The 10,157-nt window shown below is 40.7% G+C and overlaps 1 long non-coding RNA gene across 1 annotated transcript; it reads left to right on the top strand.

The window, feature by feature from the left end:
* The first annotated feature begins 434 nt into the window (after window positions 1-434).
* Window positions 435-7,843, top strand: LOC121700452. The gene is made up of 3 exons (XR_006027235.1): window positions 435-579; window positions 4,834-4,893; window positions 7,751-7,843. It is a non-coding gene; the product is annotated as an uncharacterized LOC121700452 (long non-coding RNA).
* Window positions 7,844-10,157: the final 2,314 nt, after the last annotated feature.

The following is a 10,157-nucleotide window of genomic DNA, read 5'->3' as shown; positions in this document are numbered from 1 at the left end:
TCATTCTGCTACACATGCATAACGTTGATCCTGCCCAAGCAACTTAATCTTACTTTACGCCAAGCAACGTAATCTTACTTTACGTTTTTCAATTGGAAAAAATGGATTATTCAATTGGAATGACTAATTGAACACAATAGTGTTGTGTTTCATTCAAAACTAGACTGTATTATGTAATAGTAATGTAATTTGGTTTATAAATTGGACGCCTGGACTTTTCCTTTCTTTACAGTGACAATGCACATAGAACATTGGAGTTCTTCATATTAGATGCACAGATATGTGTGGGTGCCTGTATGTGTATGTGCAGGGAGGTGGTGGTGGTGGCAGTGGTGTGTGTGTGTGTGTGTGTGTGTGTGTGTGTGTGTGTGTGTGTGTGTGTGTGTGTGTGTGTGTGTGTGTGTGTGTGTGTGTTTGTGCGTGTGCGTGTGTGTGTGTGTGTGGCGAGTGGAAAACATTTACAGGAAGGTTACGGGCTTCGGAGAAGCGGGCCCTTTGTGCTGGGATTGCTCTGGATGGCCGGGCTTCCTACTGGGGATTCTGAGCATCTGAGCAAAGACTGCCCACTGGTGATTATGGGTGAGTGGGTCAAAGACTGCCCACTGGTGATTATGGGTGAGTGGGTCAAGACTGCCCACTGGTGATTATGGGTGAGTGGGTCACGTGAGAGTGTTCCTTTGGTCTGGAAGCAAATTTGAACTCTTAAAATTGTAACATTTCTGTGAGTGATTTTTCTTATGTGAGATATATGTGTGTATGTTTATTGTGTTATGGTTATATAAGCTATTGGATGCCTAAAATTTCCCTCGGGATGAATATCTATCTATCTATCTATCTATCTATCTATCTATCTATCTATCAACACTTCGTCTGGAAGGACAGAGACACACACCCTATCTGTGTGAAAAGACAGGCAGCCAAAGAAAAGAAAAGATACGAAAAATAAGGGAATGTGGCTCTCTTTTCCAGTGCCGCAGGGACTTTGCTTTCAACACCGTATGGGTCTGTGTATTTAGCCATTTAGCCATGCTAATCCTTTGTCTAACAAGCCCAGTTTTACTGTATAGAATCTAATGTTGGCACTGTGGAAATGGTACAGAAGTCACGCAAGAAGGTTAATGAGAATAGTTGAATGAATAAGAAATTGCATTTATAGAGGAGTACAGTATTTATAAATGAATAGACGAATGAATATGTACCCTTTGCTATCGAAAAGGACCCTTTGTCTGCCCAGAGTCTGCCAAATGAAGGGTGACCAGTTTTTCACTTCGAGGCCAAGTACTTGTCTTATCATAGACAAATGTCTCGCCAAATGGATTGAGTGAACTGTCTGACCTAACAGGATGCAGGACTACTACGCAATCAAATCCAAAGTATTCTGTTAACTCTTTAAGAGTTGATTTTAACACTTCTTTGAGTTAATTTGGTTCCATTCGATTAGGTGTGAAATATACTCACAGTACTTAATAAACAATCAAAACAACACAACTGCAATTTGATTGATATTACTTAAAATACACAATTAAATAGCATGACTTTTTGATGTTTTTTTTTTAAATGTTTTAATGGAGATACATTTTGGAACCAAACTCTTCATTTGTAAAATCCCATTCAGAGCCCTAAAATGACATGTGGATTACAGTATACAAACATAATTGGAGGTTTAATAGAGGAGTTAGCTACACACATAACGTTAGCTAAGATATTCACCTGCCCAACAGCAGAAATACTGGCCTCACGTCATCATACTCAATTCTAGTGAGAATTTGAGCCTGATACTGCTCCATTGGGACGTGATTAAGGATTGTGTTTCAACCGATACAGGGGAGAGTTTGCCTCTGCATTCCCTTGGATAAACCTAACCAATCAGAGCAACAAATAGCTTACTGTGAATCCTGTAGGAAAAAACTTCTCCACAAATGCCTTAACATTGTTTTCTGTTTAGTTGTTAAAGTTATTGTACTGTAAATTACTTGTATAATAGACACGATAGCAAAATCTAAATGTAAATTTGATTGGTTCGAACAGCTTTGATTCAGGTATAGTTCCTTCTCAATGGAACAAATCCAGACCAAACTTCCCAATATCAAATTTTGTCAGAAATCAGAAATGTCTAAATGTTCAACTTTCTGAGTTGTTGCCATCCATCCTTCCCATCCATCCATCACTCTCAACAAGTTCCCCATCTGTTACCAGTTGGGAAGGATATCTTACTCAGCCCAAGACTATACTAGCCATCCAGGGCTGGCTACAATGAAACACACTGATGTTTTATACTAATGTTACTCTACACTATTCTTGAACACAGTGATTGCAGCACAGCACCTTTGCGTCATGACAGATACTAAAAATACAATCCAAAAATAAAGTTGGGGAAAAAACACAATAAAGTTTTCATCTTGGGCTACAATTTCATATTTCAACCTGGTTTAAGAATTGAACCTATTACTTCCAGCATGCAGCAATCTGCTTGACTACATACACTGAAGCACTTATTTAAATTAATAAGCCCTCTAGTGCTACCAAAGTCCTTTTAGGCAATTCCATCCACTCGGCAGCCATATTACCAAACATTCAGGCAATCATTTGTATGTTTAAGGTTTTTATTAATTTGTATGTGTTTTCTTTACATATAAGCTGCTTGGATAATAGTTTTATTCTGAAAGTCCAGGGCCCTGCTCAAGGGATTTACTTACTGGAAACAGCCATCTGAAATATAAACAAGACTGTCTCTTTGGCAATGCTCCAGCTCATTGTCTTCATGGGGCAAGTTCTGTGGAACTCTTGTTTAAGCTCTGGTTCACATTACATTACATGGGGTTTGCTTGTGCATGACTTGGATATTTGGACTGCAATGTAGTTTAGATAATAAATACCAAGAAAAGGAATAGTCCCTTTTGCAGTTCAGTCCACCTCAGCTTAGACTAATATGATGACGCACATTTGGAAGCGAGATTAGATGAGAATGTGGGTTTGGGATTGCACAGAAACCTATTCCATATTTAATGCATTCTTTTTGGACTGTGATGGGAATCAGGTTATGTTAGTTTTTCGTTGTACTATTTTTGTCTTTTCATTACAGTGAAACAAGACATAATAAACCAATATCTCAAAATTGACCTGTAGCCTACATGGGGAAAATGTTTTTGCTTGTGGTGTCCTTTCCATTGAATGTTAGTTACTGGCCCTGCCTTAAACATAATTTTCTTTGTAGGCTCCATACTATCGAGGCCTTTCCCTGTCTGAAACCAAGATTTAATAATCCTATGGGTTGGGTTTCACAGAAACACATTCCATATTTAAACATGCAACATAAACGTCGCTAGAAGGCAAGCAAACCAAGCAATTGCTTGGGGCCTCGAGCTGGCCAGGGACCCCAAGACAACGACTGGTTAAGAATAAAATGCAATGACAAACTGTGAGCGCCCCTTTGATAGTCATTGCAGTTAAGTGCAACGACACTGTTACCGGCAATACCGGGATCTCCCACAAGGGGGCCCCTCTCAGTAGTCGCTGACAGCAGCCAGCCAGAGGTTCGTGAGCTCTGCTGCCGCGAAAATATAAAACCTCGGCAGTCATAAATGAAGCGGAGTTATGCGTCCGGAAGCCAGATAAGAAAGAAGAGAAAGGAAGAGAATGACAAGAAAAAACAAGATAGTGGTATTACACTGGATAAAATAGCTCTACTTGTCTTGTACAAATGGTGTAATGTCGCAGCAGGAAGGCTAGCCTAGCAAAAAATGTTTATGTTAACTACCTGCCTGACGGCCCATGCTGCTTGTAACAAACTAGAACAGTTAGCGCATTTTTTTTTTCGAACTGACGGAATATGGTTACATACTGTAATATGTTTATTAACGGGATAAGGAAGACGCAGATCTGTTCCAGAATCACTGTTTATTGTATTTAATGACATAACATTGCTATAGCTTTGTAATAGGTTTTGATGAAAGTGGCATAGCTTCTCTGCTATACTAACTATTCGACCGTGATAATCTATTTACCAAATGGGGGTTAGGAAAACCACACGATAAATTCTGTGCATCAAAGCAGACTGGAACATTCATGTCTAGCAGTATTCATGCATGCCAGCTGTTTACTGTCTTTAAAGCACCAGGTGCGTCTGTCTAATTCTCAAACAGCAGAATGCTTAAATGCTATGTTAAGCTACAAGTAGGCCTAGGTCAATGTATAACATTAGCTTGGGATGTTTTTACAGTAAGCATTGGTAGTTGTGAAGCTGCATCCCTTCTAAATATCAAACTATGGAAATGCTAACATATCTTTTCTTTCTACCAGAAAGACTCAGTAGACAGAATAGAATCAGTTAACAATTTAATTAGTAAAGGAACGGCTTGGATGCAAGCATGATAGAGTCCTGAATAGGTAACAGTCTTTGGCGTAGGCCCCGTCTCGGATCCGTCCAGCGATGAGCGGATCTCGTCTCCTGCCGATGGATGAAGGCAGGGGCGGGGAGCCTACCCCCCACGACGAGACGGGGACCAACTGGTGGCGGTGGCTGAAGGAAGATGATGTGGTAGGCAGACCGTGCCCGATGGACGTGGACTGCTGGCAGAGGTGGCTGGAGGGGAGGTGGAGGGGACGTCAAAGTCAGCGTACTGAGAAGCAGAAGCAGTGTTAGGTGGTACATATTTAAAGAGCCCACTGAATTCCTATAGGCTAGCGCTGATTGAATGAGTGAATGATCAGATTGCAGGGCTTTCCCGAAAGTAGGCAAAGCTAAGATTGGCTCTGTGTAAGCATGGGAGGAGTAAGCTACACTACGAGTCTTCCTAGTAGAACTTTCGCTGAAGCTATCATTTCTCCCTCAAGGTGCTTTGCTTAAATTTCTCAGCCCTCAGGCTCTTACTAAGGATACCCCCACTGATGAAGGTTTGTGAATTTCTCTCACTGAGCTGAGCTGTTAATGACCTTTTTCAATATGCTAACAGTGAAATGCTCAAACGTACTTCACAGGTAATTTCAGATTTTTTTTCAATTATTTTCCAAGGTACAACATCAACTTCATCCTCCATTCATGAGGAAGAAGCTGACATTGGATTTTATGGTACGGTGGTGTTTTTGCAAATGTTCAAATGTTCAAAATGTTCAAAACTAATGCACAGTATATATATGCAACTGCAGTATTTGCACTGTCAAAATTTTGTATTTATATAAACTGTGGGTAACTTAAACTGTATGGCTATGCGGTGGTTCCTGTAGGCTTTGCGTGCGGTGGGAGGGGGGCTCCATGTCCATTTTGCTTGGGGCCCCCAAATTCCTTGAAACGGCCCTTGGGGGGGGGGGGGGTAGCTTAGGGGCGTCGGACTGGGGGGGAAAGTGGGACTGATAACTAGGGGCCCTAGGTAGATAGATAGATAGATAGATTGATCCCCGAGGGGAAATTCAAGAAAGTGTTTTTCAGATTTTTTTTTAACAGTGGACTAGTCGAGCCTATTTCCACACAAATAGGAAGGCTGTGGTTCGATGTCTAATTTCATTTGAATTTGTGCATGCGGTCACATAGTCTCTGCATGTAGTCACGTAGCTGTAGCAGGTTAGAGCAGTTTGAGGAATAGTAGGAAGGAATACAAGATATACAGTCTCTTTCACACACACACACACACACACACACACACACACGCACACACACAAATACAGTAGGAAGGTTGTTTTTCTATGACTGCTTTCATTTTGTTTATACTGTCACCTAGTCTTTGCAGGTAGTCACGTAGCTCTGGCAGCTAAGCTAGTTTCATGTCCTGTCATGTTCAGTTAATTTTTTTCACCCTCAGTAAATGTCATGCTGAGGTGAGTTTAACAGTAGTCACTTTTACATTATTCAAAGCTGCTAGACTTGCTTAAAATTGTGTTAGGAAAAAATGTTGAATACCAATCTAGTTTTTTCATAGGCTGTATTGTAATATGCTATAATCAATGAATATAATATATTTTAAGTCTCAATTTAGCAAATACCCCCATAGCATTTTTGCTGGCCCATAATTCTTTTCTGTCATAGGGCCCACATTTGGGCCACACATCTAGCAGCAATCCTGGGGGTGCTTATCAATACCTTGAAAAGGCAAAAATTAGATGAGAGAGAGACTAAATTCTTATTTCATCTTCTAGAATCTAGGTTATTATAGCCTGGATGAGAGAGCTTTGAATTGGCTCTTCTGATTCTTCTGGCAATTCTTCAATTCACTGCAATTTCCAAAATCACTGAAAACTCAAGAATCAATCACAACCGCTTATCCAGCATAGGGCAGACTTTTTAAAACCTTCGTTCAAAGGAAAGATGGGGCGCAAGGAGGAGTTGGGGTGGGATCTGGAAAAGACCCGGGTTGGACTCAAACCCAGATACCCTGGGCCAAAGGTGTGAAAGTTCAGCTTCAGAAAGTAAAGGTCCTGCCACATATTTACTCCAACCATTCACTAAACCAGTGAGGTGAAGCACACACTGTCTGCTACAGCGGCGCTCGGGGATCAGTGAGGGGTTAGGTGCCTTACTCAAGGGCACTTCAGCCGTGGATGTGGGCATGGGAGAGCAGTGCTCAACCACTTCCCCGCCCACATTTTTTCTACTGGTCGGGGATCGAACCGGCAAGCCCGAAGCTTGTCAAATTAAAAGATAGCTAGGCTATCATAAAAAAGTTGCATTGTTTGCATGATAAAATGTAATTAGGTAATCCCCAACAATGTAACTGTAATCTGATTACACAATTTTTTTATTGTAATCTGGTCTGATTATAGTTACTTGATTTTTGTAATCTGATTACGTAATCCAGATTACGTAATCCAGATTTACTGGCAGATGCAATAAATAGATATCTTTGCGTGTTAGCACAAGCAGTAGCCTGTAGGCCAATAAAGGCAAGCGTGTTTGCCACTTACATTTCTGATGTCTGATACTTCAAACTGCTGCAAGTGCATCAAGAAAGGTCCTGCCTTAGACCATGTAAATGGCCAATCGTAGACTACAATCGAATCTCAAGGGTGGCCTGTGCCACACAGAGCCACCCCTCTGGCTCTGCCCCTGCATACTACCCAACCCTGGACTAAAAGATGACAAATCGCTTTTCCTTTCACAGAGCTATGGACCCTTTCAAGAGAGTTCCATTATCAGCATCATAGTTGGCCCCACAATACTTCTGTTTTAACATTCCATATGTTATCTTAATGCAGAGGAAGTAGATTGGGGCCCAAATAGAACGTTCAAGCATTGTTTTTGTTTTTATTGTTGAAAGGGTCTATTAACGTTTTTCATGTGACGTATTCTAGGTTCTATAGCTTTGTTTACATCCAGCTGGTAGGCAAGGGACAAGTTGAACCCATTGAACATCGTTGTCTGCAGCTGCCTCTCAGTAGGCTACATCTCTGTATTTCAGCAATGCCAACATTTCAGGCATCAATAAAGGTGATGATGAAACGTTATCCCATTGTTCAATATTTGATAGCCTGTCACAGGAACGTTGTTTCGCTAAAATCGCCCTGATTTGGTGCATTGATCTGTATCGATAACGTTATGGGAGAACCTGCATGTAGCCTAATGGTAGCCTAACTTTTTTTCTCTGTTCAAAACTCGGTTTACACGAAGACAATAGCCTTTCTTAGAAGCTGTGAAATTTGACCAGAAAGGAACATGTCTTCCTTCTGAAAGCTGATTTGTTTTTATTGTTGAAAGGGTCTATACTGCCAATTTAAGACATCAGACATTCTGCTAATATTGCACTTGATACTGATTCAACAGGCATCCTTTGAAGAGTCATCTTTGTAACAATCAAAGAGGAGAAATCAGACAGACCAGTGACCAGTGCATTCTCATGAAGTGCCTGTGAAGTGGATGAACATGCAATGACCTCTTGAAATGACAAATCCCTTTCTAGGGAAAATTATGAAACCCAACATTTGAATGAACAAATGGCCTCTGGCACATTTGTTTAACGTCAGCTGCATTTTTGGAACACTTGTGTTGCATTTGGCTGTGATGCGTTGCTGCTGACTATGGTCTGTTCTCTCTGCTTATCTCAGTAAGCCGATACTGTACACTGCAAAGACTGAGAGACTCAGGAAGAGTTTCTTCCCCCAAGCCGTCCAGTACCTAAATGGCACTGTTTAAGCACTTTTTATTGAGTATACCACTGTTCCCCTGTAGAGCATATCACTTCTTCCCTATCTGCAATAACCCCCTGACATCTTGAATATTGTTTCTTGTCTGTTACTGTTTTTGGTACTGTAGGTTGTTCTGTGTCAGTTTGTGTGTTTTTGCTTGGCAAGGAGCCGACTGTAACATTTCACTGCATTGTATGTATGTGACAAATAAAATCTGAATCTGAATCTGCTGCTGCCCAGTTCTGTTTGTTCTTACAAACAATGTCTCAGAGGCGTTCCTGCAACAGAGCTGCGATTATCTTTCTACATAGAGTTTGCCTTTCATAATGGCCGTAAATTCACAATGATTAACATTAATGAGCTGAATTGAAGACCAAAACCCATATATATTTTCAAAAGTAACCAAACAAAAATGTTTCTGTTTCACAATTGATATGTTGTTTTTGCACTATTTTAAATTAAATATTAGAGTTTACATGATTTACAAATCACAGTATTCTGTTTTTAATTTAATTTTGCTAAATCATCCCGACATGGATTGGTAGTTGTGTGCGCACATGCTGTGAGACATCTACATCTGAGTGCATTTTGACTCAGCATGGAAAGAGGAAGATGACCATGGAAGTGTCAGATATCGTGACCACTGAGTTGTATGCTGGACTCTCGGTTTTGCAACAAAATTTTCCTTCCTCTGCGTATTTTCTCTAAGGAGTGATTCCAGAGTTGTGTACAGTGGCATCGTGTAGGTATGGTACAATAACACATGTGAATTCTTTGAGGAGGTACAATGACCTGTGGTTTTATTAGCTTTGAGATCAGACAAATCTGAAAGCGCACTTGAATTTGCTCTGGCAGATCCGCCATTCCCCTCTCCCATTCCAGCGTATTGTCTTCAGGATTGAGGAAACAGCATTCAAAACCTTTGTTTACTAGAGAGATGTGTTTGCTGTACTTCTGAAAGGATTCGGTAAAGAGTTTTAAATACCAGCTTTAATTTCACCACTGGTTACACCCGCTCAAAAGAGAACTGAGAGAACTGAACCAATTAAGAATTGTTTTTTTGGTGTCAGCCAGGCAATGTGAAGGAGGCGTAATAATCTCTGGTTCTATGACTGATAGCATGAACACAAGCAGATGACCCAGCAGAGCGAGAGCAAACCCAAGTATGTGACCTCAGGTGATGATGACCTCATTCACTGGACAGCTGTTCTGTGGATCAAATCTGAACACATAATGAGTTATTATTTTGGATGGATAGGCTTGCAAACCCAACCCTGAACTAGAAGATAAGTCACTTTTCCTTCCTCAGAGCTATACTGTTAAATTAAGACATCTGACATTCTGCTAAATAGTGTACTTGATACTGACTCAACAGGCATTCTTTGAAGAGCCATCCTTGTAACAATCAAAGAGGAGAAAGCAGGCAGACCAGTGACCAGTGCATTCTCATGAAGTGCCATGTGAAGTAATCTGTGAAGTAAAATTACAAATCTGTGAAGTAAAATTACAAATCCCTATAGGGAAAATTACAAAACCCAAAATTTGAATGAACATGTGGCCTCTGTCATTGGAACGCATGTGCTCCATTTCTGCTGCTGCCCAGTTCTCACTAGCGATGTCTCAGAGGACGCCTTGCAACAGAGCTGCTATTATCTTTCCACATAGATTCATAAAATCACAATGAGTAACATTAATGAGCGGAAATGAAGACCAGAAAGCTGACTTATAGACTTAACGATAGAGACCTGACAGCAAATCAAAATTCACTGAATTTCAGACATCACATTACTGGACATGAGAGAGACTGTCGATATTGGTGGTCACTGTGGACATTCATCTCATTATACAGTTGTTAGCTTGTATTGTTAAAGTTCATGGTGTGGATGGGCAGGTCATGGTTGCTGCCATTCTGATAGTTTACTTGAATCTGACTCAGTTTCTGACTCAGGCATCCTCTTCCATGTAGGACCACTAAGGAATGAAAAAGCAGACACACAGTGGATTCTTGTGAAGTGCCTAGCCTATCTAGCGGGTTGATTTGGAAA

The sequence above is a fragment of the Alosa sapidissima genome, chromosome 24, assembly GCF_018492685.1.
Source record: "Alosa sapidissima isolate fAloSap1 chromosome 24, fAloSap1.pri, whole genome shotgun sequence".
NCBI classification, from domain to species: Eukaryota; Metazoa; Chordata; class Actinopteri; order Clupeiformes; family Clupeidae; genus Alosa; species Alosa sapidissima.
The sequence above is the reverse complement of the archived record's forward strand: the minus strand, read 5'-3'. Positions and strand labels throughout refer to the sequence as shown.